The following is a 12,354-nucleotide window of genomic DNA, read 5'->3' on the forward strand; positions in this document are numbered from 1 at the left end:
AAAGAAATCCAGGCCTGGCTACAGCTTAACATCTGTTGGCTGGACCTCCTCACAGTCGCTCCTCATGAGGTCACAATAGGACCTGTCATGACATGGTTGGGAAGCGCTTCAAGGCTCTGGCTTCTGTGGGCTATGGAGAGACTTTAGGCTTTTAGAAATCAAAGCCTGTAAGATGTTTACCTCTCCTCAGTTCTCTGTTTTGAATATTTGCTGTGCCTCCTGCTTTAAAGTCCTCATGTCTATGCTCGCTGTGTCACTTTTTCTTTGAATTCTGAATGATTAGCCTCAAACTGATGGTACAGATTTTAAAAAATGAAAAAGGCAAAGCTGTGTTTCTAAACTGACCCATCAAGATGACACTGTTCTCATAAATCCTCAGAAAGGCTCTAGGTTATCATCAGACACCTGAGACAAAGCTGCAGGGATAGGCAGAGCACTTGCCTCCCAAGGGTGAGGACTTGAGTTTGAATCCCCAAAACCCCCATCAATGTTGGATGCATCAGCAAAGCCCACAAGCTCAGCATCTGTGGAGTGGGGAGGGGTTGGGGCTTGAAGACAGGTAGTCTGACATGCAGGCGTGAGGACCTGTCAGAGGATGGCCTCTGACAGGACATGGGGTAGTGGTATGCATGGACACCTAGGCACATAAGAGGGTATGCATACACATGCAGACACTTCCTCTCACACAGAGGTTGGCATGATGTATAGAAAACCAAGTCCATCCTGAGTGTAGGGCTCACTTTAAATATTAAGGTCCAGTGATGGAACAGGCGTGTATGAGGACAAGGAGCTCTGTGCAACTTGGGACCAGAAGGAACAGAGTGGCTGTGCTGACACAGTTGAAATAAATTCTCAATCACAGTCTGTGACAGCCAGGCCACAGGACCCAGGCAGCTGAGTTATTTGTGAGCAGCCAGTGCAGCCAGAAGCTAACTATTGAGCACTGACTGGCCCAAGCCCAGAAAGGGTCTCTGTTTTTCAGAGTGCTGGGGGCAGAGCAGTGTGTAGCGCTTTCCTTCTGAAGACTCTTCTGGGGTTTTGAATCCCCTGGAGAGGACCCTCATGGCTGCAGACAACAGCCTGGGAGGAAAGATCCTCATCTGTGGAGTTCATTGAAAGACCTGAGAGCAGAAAAGGAAAGAAACAGCAAAATGTGCCACCTCTGCTCACTGTGGTTCAGCTTCTGCCTTTGCAGCTGAGCTCAGGTGCCCTGGAGTCCTCCCTAGCCTGAGTCAGTGATCTCAAGTTCAAGTCCCTACTTCCTGGTTTGTAGTATCAAACAAAGCACAGTTTCAGGCAAGAAAAGCTGTGAACACCATCTAGACATTGTTGTCTACATTTGAGGGGGACTGTTGAGCCCCAAAGGGAGCAAGGGTTACAAGGTCAGGTATTACAATAATGGCCAAGGTTGGAATCCAAGTCCCAATCTCCCTTTGCTCTGGGCAGAGGGTAGGCCTGGCAATTGGTTCTTGCTGTGTACATGGGGAGAATCAAAGGGACTTATGGGATCGCTGGCACAGACCGGCCCAAGCATGGCTTAGGGAGCCTCACACCAACTCAATATTTGATGTGTTCCCAGCTTTGTCTACCACCCTCAGCTGTGTGCCATTTTCCCTGCCTCGTGCAAGGGACTCTAAATATCTTCCTATAGAAGGCGATCAAGGAGAGGTGGCGCTCTGTGGGGAGGTTCACATGGGCTAACATATTAGAGGGCCACAGTCCCAGGACTGATACTGGGTGGACACTCTCCTCTGACATCCAACACAGAGATCTTTGACAGTGATCAAGAGAAGGCTTCTCTGAATAGCTGTGCAGAGCACCTCCGATTCATGGACTCAGGACTGACACCCATAGGATGCTTTTGAGGAGCCGATTGTGATTCAAGGGCTCATCTGCCTGGGTCCATGTGCCTCTAGAGATGAGCCCAGGACTTGGCTGTGGATGGTTATGGGGTCAGATCAGAGGATGGGAGGGGGCTTGTCCTTGGCTCCTGGGAGTAGTGCAATTTTTCTTTCCGTGCTCCTGCTTTTTTTGATTTTCTTTCCCTTGGCATAAGGAGGGACTGGAAGAAGTCTGTCTATGGGGAGTGAGGCTGTCTGGGAAACTGCTCGCTATTCTACATTGTCAAGCAGCTGGGGGCTTGGGGTTGTTGGCAGGATAACCTCTGCACCATTCCAGTCTGCTTCTCTCCACTTTATCCATGCATCCCTGTCCCAGGGCTGGGAGACCTGGATACAAATGTCCCACCTGTAGCTTCCAGTCCAGGGATGGAGTCCCTCAGTGAATGGATTCCAGATGGTTCTGTGTAAAGCAGCATCGAACAGGGTAGTTACTGAACATGTAGGTACATGCAGGAGGATACTGCACTGCACCCACCCACATTTCATATAAAACCAATCCTCATGCTCAGGTACTAATTGGTTCTATTTACACCTTTCACCATTTTTGCTACTCACTGTACTGTGAATGGTGAATTTTTATTGTTTCACTTCTGCAAAGAGACAGAGTTTAGCATTGGAGACTCCCTATAGCCTGGCTGGAAGGGAGGCCTTAACACCCATGTGTCCTTCTAGGAAAAAGCTCTTTCATAGGATGCCTCCCTGAGTCCCAGGATGTGTGGAGGGCTCTGGGCCCTATCCAGGGTTGACCTCAGTATATTAACGGGAGCAGAGGCTTCTCTCTGATAGAACAGTACCACCCTCCTGCAAGATGTCTATGATGGTTTGTATATGCTTAGCTCAGGGAGTGGCAATATTAGGAGGCGTGGTCTTGTTAAAGTAGGTGTGTCACTGTGGGCATGGGCTTTAAAACCCTTTTCCTATCCACATGCAAGCCAATCTTCCCCAAGCAGCCTTCACATCAACATGTAGACCTCTCACTTACTCTGGCACCATGACTGCCTGGATGCTGCCATGCTCCCAGCTTGATGATACTGGTCTGAGTCTCTGAACCTGCAATCCTGTGTCCATTAATGTTGTCCTCATAAGAGCTGCATTGGTCATGGTGTGTCTGTTCTCAGCAGTAAACCCCTAACTGAGACAATGTCAATGTTCCCTGCTCCAGCTTCCTGGCTATAGAAGCTTCACACATGACCGGTATTCTCTTGGGATATGGGCCTAATAGGCTCTAGGCTGTCTTCTTGATCTGAGAGTGCTAGGACATCCTGCTCCTAAGGGCATTGTTACTGTTCCCATGCAATACTGTGAAAACAGCAGCAGGCTCCTGCTTTCTTACCCCCTGAACACAATGCTGCCTTTTCCAGGATTGGATCCAACAGCTCTCAGAACCTCCTCAGGAACTATGTGTTTCCCAAGGATTACCTGCACTTGCTTACACAGCCCTATCCTGTGTTCTGAAAACTTTTCAAAGTCCATTCTTCTGAGACTGGTGAGTTCAGGACAGTAGTCCCAAGTGTCTTGTCCTATGCTGACAGTTCATTCTCATGAGGCATCACTTACCCTTGACAGAGGATTTTTCCAAGGGGCATTGGATGTGCAGGAGAATTGTGTGTGCTGACTCCTGTCAGATCAGCACAGGATACCATCAAGGCCCCATTTGCTCTTGATTTTGGAACTCATGGTCTTGGCACTGTCTTGTTGTTATTTAGGTCCCTGTCAGTCCCTAATTGAATTTTAGCATGGGAACCCAGGGCAGCTGCCTTCAAAGATATTCCTAGTATGGACCACATCTTCACCGTGCCAGACGTAAAGCACAACAAAACACCAGGCAGGCAGAGAACCCTCAGGGGCTGGAACTGGCATGTTCAAACACTCTGGCTTGACCTTGGCCAGCACAGATTCAGAGCACAGCTTCTATGTAGGAAGATCTCCTTCCTCCTCTCAGAGTTTAGGACATCTAGAGTTAGGCTACGGTGCTGGCACACATGTGAGCAGGGTCAGCACTCTGGGCTTGTTCAGTGTCAAAGCCTGCCTGCCACCCCTGTGTCACAGTCACAGCAGCCCATCTCATGAGAATTCTAGGGGTGCTGATATCCTGGGTGACTACTCCATGTTCTGCTGCTAGTTTCTTTGCTTCCACATGGACAACTGAGAGAAGGGATTGATTAAGTGTAGGTGAGGAAGCCCTGCTAATATCTACTTGGTGTTACCAAAGACAATGGGTTCTGACTGGCAAGATCTTTGAATTAGATTTTGAAAAATGCCACCTCGGGACAGTTAGTAGGTACTCTCAGGAAGGTGCAGCATGGTGGGCACAATGGGACAGGATCCCTGAGGCTGGTGCAGTGGGACAGGGTCGTTGGGGCAGGTAAAACTGAGTAGGAAACGTGAGCCAGGAACAACAGGGCAGGGACCCAGGTTCAGTTACAACAGAGCAGGGATCCTGGGGGAGATGCAATGGGGCAGGAGTCCTGGGGAAGGGATCTTGTAGTAGTGGCCCTGTGGCATGTGCAACTGGCAGGGACCCTGGGGCAGGTGCACTGTGACGTGCACCCAAGCTGGAATGTTCAGACGGGTGTGTGTTTGCTTCATGCAGCTGCTGTCTGAAGTAGAGAACACTGGCAACTGCCCCAGAGGGGATTTTGGGAAGTCCTTCCAAGAATGCCTCAGCTCCTAACTGAGAAGCTATACATTCCACAGATGTGCCTTTATTGAGATGAGCAGATTCTAAGGGGGGCTGCCTTGAATGAACAGCCGAAGAAAGCAGAAATGAAGAACAAGCAATTGCAGCAGACATGTCCGAGGTGTTTAGCTCAGAAAAGTAGGACTGGAAGAAACTGATTAAGTCAAATCACTTCTCTGTCTATCTATCCATCCATCCATCCATCCATCCATTTCCCTGAGGGAAGTCAGCTTTTCTTTCTGAGAAGGTCAAAGCAGCGCTCCCTTGTGGTGACAATGAGGATTGCAGGCAGTGAGATAAGTGGGTATTTATTTATTTATTTATTTATTTATTTATTTATTTATTTATTTATTTATTTCATGATCTGCGATAGACTGCCACTTGTGGCCAGTCCCCATCTGCATCAGCTGTACCATAAACCCAGTCTCAGTGTGACACAGAAAAGGCCTAATTGGAAAGTATGTCCTCTCTCTAAGCGACACTGTATAATAACATACTCGGGACTGCAGGTCAGTCAAGGCCTGTGTTTAGGAGACTTGTGGACAGATGAATGTCTGTGAGTCTGGACTTAGACTCTGTGGAGGGCTCAGGTCACCTGACTGTCCTGAAGCTTCCCACTGTGATTTACTTCCCTCCTACAGAGCCAGACACCTGAGCAACTGCATTTCCTGGTTATCCCCTAATCCTCTTACACTGTGTAGTGTGTTCAATCTCAGGGAGGGCCTGGGAATCTGAGAGACACCACTGAGCCCCCTGGGCCTGGCTGACTCAACCTGAGGCTACTCTGTGTGTCTTCATTTTGCTCACCCTCCAGAGACCTCAAAAGTCAGCAGTGAGCTTGCTGAGAGGTCAGGAACCTCCATATTGGCCCAAGAGCAACTGTCCTCTTTTACAGGTTCATCCACAGAGCTTGTAATTCTGATTGGTGCAACAGTCAGGAAGAGTGAAAGATGTCATCTCCCAAGGACAAGTGCTGTGCTAGTGGACACTGAGGAACTTCAGGGATCAAACCTTTCCCCATTCTTCTCCAGCCTCTCTTGTTCTTCCTTGAGATGTTTCCTGAAGATCTAAAAGATCCAGGCAATCCATGACATGGGTTTGAACATAATCTCGACATTTTATTCATTGCCTGATAACTAAGACAGGGTAAAATTTATTTATTTATTTATTTATTTATTCATTCATTCATTCATTCATTCAATCATTCGTTATACATACGTACAGGGTAGCTGTATTTAGAAAGACGAGAGAGGGCATCAGATGTCATTAGAGACATTTGTGAGCCTCCATGTGTTTGCTGGGATTTGAACGCAGGACCTCTGGAAGAGCATTCAGTGCTCTTAGCCACTTATCAATCTTTCCATTTTCCAGGCTAACTTTTTTACTTCCAATAATTTCTTCTTTATTCAGGTTACATCCTGATCCCAGTCACTCTCCCTCTTCCCTTCCCAGTCCCACCTTACAAATCCTTTCTACCATAATGCTCTCCCTTCTCTTTGGACAAGGGGAGACACCCTGGGTACCACACCACCCTGGGACATCTAGTCCCAGGTGGCCCGAGCACATTCTGCCCCACAGATTTACAATCAGGCAGTCCGGGTATGGGGAACAGATCCAATGGCAGGCAACACAGACTGAGACAGTCCTGGATCTACTTGTCAGATGACCCACATGGAGACCAACGGCAGATAGCTAACCCGGCTCTGGAGTTGGTTGCACAGGCTCTAGCATACTCCATGGTCCAAGGTATCTGACGGTAGGGGACTTCTTGTAGTGTTTTAACCCAACCAGTTTCCTTGTCACTCTCCCCCCACTCTTCCACAAGACTTCCCAAGCTCCATCTGAGGATTGGCTGTGGCTTTCAGCTGCTGAGTGAAGCCTCTGGAGACAGGTGTGCTACTTTTCTGTCTGCAAGTAAATCAGAAAGAATATCATAAATAGCGTCAGAGGTTGTGTCTGTCACATGAGACAGATCTCACTTTGTGTCAGTCATTGATTGGTTGGTCCCTCAATATCTGCTTTACCTTTATCCCTGCACACTTATTGGCAAGACAGATTTCGAGTTGAAGATTTTGTGAATGTATTGATGTCTCCTTCCTCTTCTAGAAGTGTTTCTTGTTACAGGAGGTGGCCATTTCATTTTCATGCTCTGGTAAGCCTGCAAGGGAGGCTTTGTGTTGGGTCCAGTAGTTAAAAGCAAGACCTGGGAAGAGGAACTGCAGAGTTGTGATCTAGGACTTCCTGCAGCAGCCAGCTCTGGGTTTTTGGAGCCTAGGCAGGCTTTGCAGTCATAGAGCTCCATCCACTGCCCAAGTCCCATCCTGACACCTTCTCCATCTCTATTACAGACCATTGTAATTCTGGCATGGTCGCTCTGTCCTGGGCCCCATAGGCCATCCTACCCTGGAAGAACAGAGAGTTCAAGGACGGCCAAATTTCACTTAAGCAAACTTGTTCTCAGACTGTGTGGTTGCTCTGTCTTAGCTCTCATAACACACTTTCCTCTACGTTGCCTTAGGCTGTATCCTCCAAGCATCCCACCATACATCAGCTCCATATCCTGACGAACCTACCTTAGGGTCCCTGATAATTCCAGATACTTTAATGTTCTCCCAGGATGGACTGTGGGCTCTTGTGTGGCTCATATTGATCGTAGAAGTTCTTGGGAGCCTCCATGCCATGGCATAGGATGTCTCTGATGAACCTACCTCAGGAACATCTACATAGGCTTGTGGAGCAGAGTCAGAAGCAGCGGAGGAGATGTTGTCTGCTGCTCTTAATGTCCTCAGTGCCCAGGGCTTGCCTGTGGTGTGGTTGTGGTCCAGCTCCAGTTAATCACTGATATAAATTCAGCCCGTAGAAGCTGCGGACCCCATGGGGCACAGGGAGGACCATGATTGAGGGGGAACCAAGCAATCCAGGACCCTGTGGGGATCAGGGAATATTCCAGGTCCCCTCTCACGCAGGATGCAAGGCTAGGAGCTCTGTGTGCCCTGACACAGGGGCATGGGACCGTGACTCCCATGAAATGCTCCTTCATGCCTATTACATCATCAGCTTTGAGAAGGTCTTCCTCAGTAAGAACATTCCACACTGCTTGCCTCAGCCATCTGGCTCTCTTTTCCAGGGCTGCATGCCCTCAGGAACATTGACATGTCTTCTATGAAAATTAATATTCTGTTAAATCATTTTGATAAACAGTTCTCAGCATGATATCTGTGTCCAGAAGTAGTCATCAGCAATTCTCACGGGGACAGGGAATCAAAATCTTCCCCCTGCTGTTCATCCTCCTCTTTCTCCTCCTCCTCTTCCTTCTCTTCCTCCTCCTCCTCTTCTTTCTCCTCCTCTCTTCCTCTTCCTCCTCCTCCTCCTACCCTCCTCGTTCTCCTCCTCCTGCTGCTGCTGTGCCTAATGCTGCTTCTGCTATTGTTGCTACTCCTGTTGCTGCTGTAGTTTCTGCTGTTGTCTTTTCCATTGCCATGTGTCTGAAATCACCTACTGTTTATACTGAGGACATGAAAGAATTTCCAGATGACACTGTGAAAGAGACAAGACAATTTATTCCAAGCAAAAAAGACAGTGAGGTAGAATTCTTAGCTTACCATTTGGGGCTTTGATTTGCCTTACTATATTATAACTTCTTTTTTCTACTTCTCAGTTGAGGTCTTTGAAAGAAACCATTTAGAACTACTACCTATAAAATTCAATAGATCACTAGGTCTTAGGAACAAAAAAAACCAGTATGCAAAACAATATGCATGCATGCAGGATTCTGACCATCAACTATAACCCACAAATTAGGTTGTTGATACTTATTCAATGAAAAACCTTGTTAATTAGTTTTGAGGCTTAATGGAATGGGATGTTATATTTGAAAACATAAGACTCTGTTCTGCAGCACTTGTGATTGATGACCACATGTGAAAAGATCAGTAGCCCCTGGAGGAGTCCATGAGCCCATGAACCTCTTGTCCTCACCTTGTGGGAGCTATTGGCCTAAGGGGGAGCTGGAGTCCATCTGAAGGGATGGGCCAACTAGAAAACTCTGTAGAGTGTGGAACTCATCAATCCTATTGGGTCCCTGCTGGGAAGAGGAGAAATCAAGAAGAGGGAGAAGGCTTGGTGTTGGGGAAACCTCATAAAGAACTTAGAGCAGATACAAGGTAAGAATTGTGGGGAAAATGGAAACCAGAGACAGAGGAAGGACCAGCATAGAGCAAACTGAAAAGGACAAAGCACAAAGGTACCTGGGCTATGCCTGCTGCTTGTTCTCTGGACTCTCCCTGTGGCTCATTTCTGGGGGGAGATTCTGTTCTGCCCCAGGCGAGGTTTCTTTCTCCTTGGCATGCAGCAACACAGCTTTATCAGGGCATTTGCTATATTCCTGGTCCACCCCTTAAAACCTCTGTGCCGGACCCTGCTGGGGATGGGCTTATCCTCTAATGGGGCTCTGTGGGAGAGTGGGTTGTCTTCTTTGATTTCCTTATTGCTACTCTTCTCAGTGAAGATGCTTGTTGTTTGAATGCATGGGACACTCACGGCACATTTGTGATAGTGGTCCTGTGTAGGTGTCATCGGTAGAGGCCTGAGACGACCAGCCACAGTGGATCTTTTGCCTCCTTTTGGATGAGCATTCTGGCCATAGTGAGATACGTGACCATGGGAGGATGACACCCGCAAGGTGCCAAGGACTGGCAGGCTTCCACTCCTCTTTGGTTCTAATCTAAAAGCAGCAGCAGGATCAAGGCTAGGAAATGGGGCTACAACGGGACTCACTTGCTGTGCCTGGGCTGTGCAGCCATCCCCCTGGAGAGCCTGCTTTTGTAGAAAGAAATAAGTTGCCATTTCCTCATTATATTTTCTTTGTTTTAAAGAGTGTTTTACTACAGAGGCTTGGAATCCAATGCTTTTCATGGCATCCAAAATGGCCGGGTCTGGTGTGAGGGGAAGCATTTCTTCATAGGGACCTATCAATCCGTTCCAGTGTTCTTTGAACCAAGGGTGTTTCATCGCCTTTCTTGCTGTTGGTCTAAAGTTGGGATTTACCCTCAGTAATTTACTAAGGAGGTCCTCCAGTTCTTTTGAAACCCCACAGGGAGCAGGATATACCCCTGCCACTACTTGTCTCTGCAGTTCTTGGATGATCACTGAATCAAATGGGAGCTTTCCCACTACCATACAGTACAAGACCACTCCTATAATCCACATATCATTCTTCGGCCCGTCATACCGATGGCCAAGGAGGAGTTCAGGGGAACCAAAAGAGTACGTGCCGCAGTGGTGGTTTAGCATTTTTCCAGGTTGAAATTGGGTGCTAAGCCCAAAGTCGATGACTTTGACCTTTTTGTTTTTATCAATCATTATATTGTCCAGTTTGAGGTCTCGGTGAACAATCCCCTTTCCATGGCAGTAGCTCACTGCTGACAATATCTGTTCAAATATTTGCCGGGCCTCATCCTCCTCTATGTGCCCTGACTCTCTGATGTACTGGTAGAGTTCTTGGCCTTCCACCAGCTCCATTATGAGGTATATTCTCGTTTCCTTTTCAATAACTTGTATGAGAGACACTATGTTGGGGTGGTTGATCTTTCTCATTATGTTTGCTTCCATCATGGCTGGCTGGAACCACTGCTTGTCCTTTCGCAGAACTTTGACAGCCACCGGGGTTCCTGTGAGCCGGTGGTGGGCCAGGAGGACTTTGGCGTTGCCCCCTTGCCCAATTGTCCCCAATACTTGGTATTGGGAATGGAAGTTGCCCTCCTCAGAGATACTGGGCTCGGGTGTAGGGGTTGGTAACTCCTCCTCAGTCTCTGTAGGCATTTTATCAGTACTAATGCTACCTAAAAATAACAAAAATGGAATCAAATAATGAAAAAGATGGAGCAATATAGGAGCTAAAATTACACTTGTGGTACCTAAAAGAAACAAACAAAAGAAAAAGAAAAAAAAACAAACAAAGACAAAGTAAAAACTAGACTAGAAAAATAGAGCAAAATTATGAAAAAGTTAAGGGGAAAATATGAAGAGTCATAAGTAAAAGCCACCCAAATAACCAACCCCAAAAGAGAAAGCCAAGAGCACACACATACTAAATGCAATGATGAAAATAAAAATCGTCATACTACAATAGGATTGGGCGGCCAAAGATGGTCAATACTATGAATAGATGTTCATTGAAGAAAAAAAAAAACAGATGAAAGAAACGAGAGGAGAAAGAATTAGTAAAAGACAAAACAAACAAATATAAAAAGCCAACACTTAAGGGAAAACTCCATTGAATTTCAGGACCTAGTGATCCACAAAAATCCACAACTCTCCAGAGCAAAATACTGAAAATTAAAATTAACCAACCACAAGGAATAAGGCAGTTAATTATCAGTGAACAGTAAACCTTAAACAAAGGCCGAAGAGTCAAAGTGTCACAAAGGGCAAATTTGTATCAAGTCTAAGCCAATGATTGCTTGTACTCAATAAATAGAGAAACAGGAATAATGTAAAAGGATGAAACCGCAGGACATTGAAAATGGAGATAGAGTTAATCATCCGACTGCAGAACCGTAAATAATCAAAGCAGTAATATAGCATGTGAGAACATAAAAACCACCACCAAAATGAATCCAGCAATCCATAAAAAATAAATAAATAAATAAAACAAAAAACAAAACCCCAATAAGGAAATAGCCAGTGGCGTGGCAATATGTGACCTAATTCTTTCTCTTGAAGTCATCCAAAAATCAATCAATCAAGAAATAGGCAGCCAGCCATCTACATAGGCCTTTAAACTGATATTATGGGGTTGGCATACCAAATGCCTGGGAGCGACTGGTCAGCCAACCCAGATACTTGGGCAGCTGCAGGCCAGTGAGAGAGCCTGTCTTGAAAATAAGGTTGAGAACCTACCTCAGGAACAGCAGCCGGGGTGACTTCTGGCCTCTACACTCTCTTGCACTGAGGTGCAGGTAATATAGATACAAGGGGCAAAAGGGGATGGGCACGTGCACACACAGACGCACACAGACACACACACACACACACACACACGCACACACACACACACAGGCACTCACACAGGCACAGGCACACACACAGGAACACACACAGAAATACACAGAAGTGAACTTATACTCACACAAACTCTTACAAACACCCAGATTCACACAAAGCACGCATACTTACACACAAGCAAAGCTGAAAAAACACACGTCAGACACATACACACATACACACAGGGATACACATACGCACAAGAAGACATACACACATACAAACACATACACACATACAAACCTGTAAACTCACACACTCCTACATATACTGACAAACACACAGGCAAAAGTGTACACGCACTCACACACAGGCCAATCTGTCAACACACACTCTCTTACACACACTGATACATACACATATACACAGTACAGTAAAATTCGATACAACCACACACAGCTCACTAGATACAACCAAGTCGCAGAGGGCTCCACTCCACACCTCCTCTCAAAGCACTCAAAGAATTCCAGGCCTGGCAACAGCTTAATATGTGTTTGCTGGGCCGCCTCACAATCACTCCTCATGAGGTCACAATAGGACCTGTCATGACATGGTTGGGAAGGACTCTGAGACCGTGGCTTCTATGGGCTATGGAAAGACTTTAGGCTGTTAGAAATAAAACCCTGTAAGATGTTTAGCTGTCCATAGTTCTCTGTTTTGAATGCTTACTCTGCATCCTGCTAAAAAGTCCTCATGTTTACACTCAGGGTGTCACGTTATCTTTGAATT

The 12,354-nt window shown here is 46.6% G+C and overlaps 1 pseudogene across 1 annotated transcript in view; it reads right to left on the reverse strand.

The window, feature by feature from the left end:
• Positions 1-7,627: 7,627 nt before the first annotated feature.
• Positions 7,628-12,354, reverse strand: part of LOC148007169 (sperm motility kinase Y pseudogene) — a 22,562-nt pseudogene continuing 17,835 nt past the window's right edge. Inside the window, exons 3-4 of the transcript XR_015648554.1 lie at positions 8,829-10,421; positions 7,628-8,118 (exon numbers count right to left, since the gene is read on the reverse strand). The product of XR_015648554.1 is annotated as a sperm motility kinase Y pseudogene (transcript). The remainder of the gene's footprint in view (positions 8,119-8,828; positions 10,422-12,354) is intronic.

The sequence above is a fragment of the Rattus norvegicus genome, chromosome 1 (genome assembly GCF_021556685.1).
Source record: "Rattus norvegicus strain SHRSP/BbbUtx chromosome 1, alternate assembly SHRSP_T2T, whole genome shotgun sequence".
Lineage (NCBI taxonomy): Eukaryota > Metazoa > Chordata > Mammalia > Rodentia > Muridae > Rattus > Rattus norvegicus.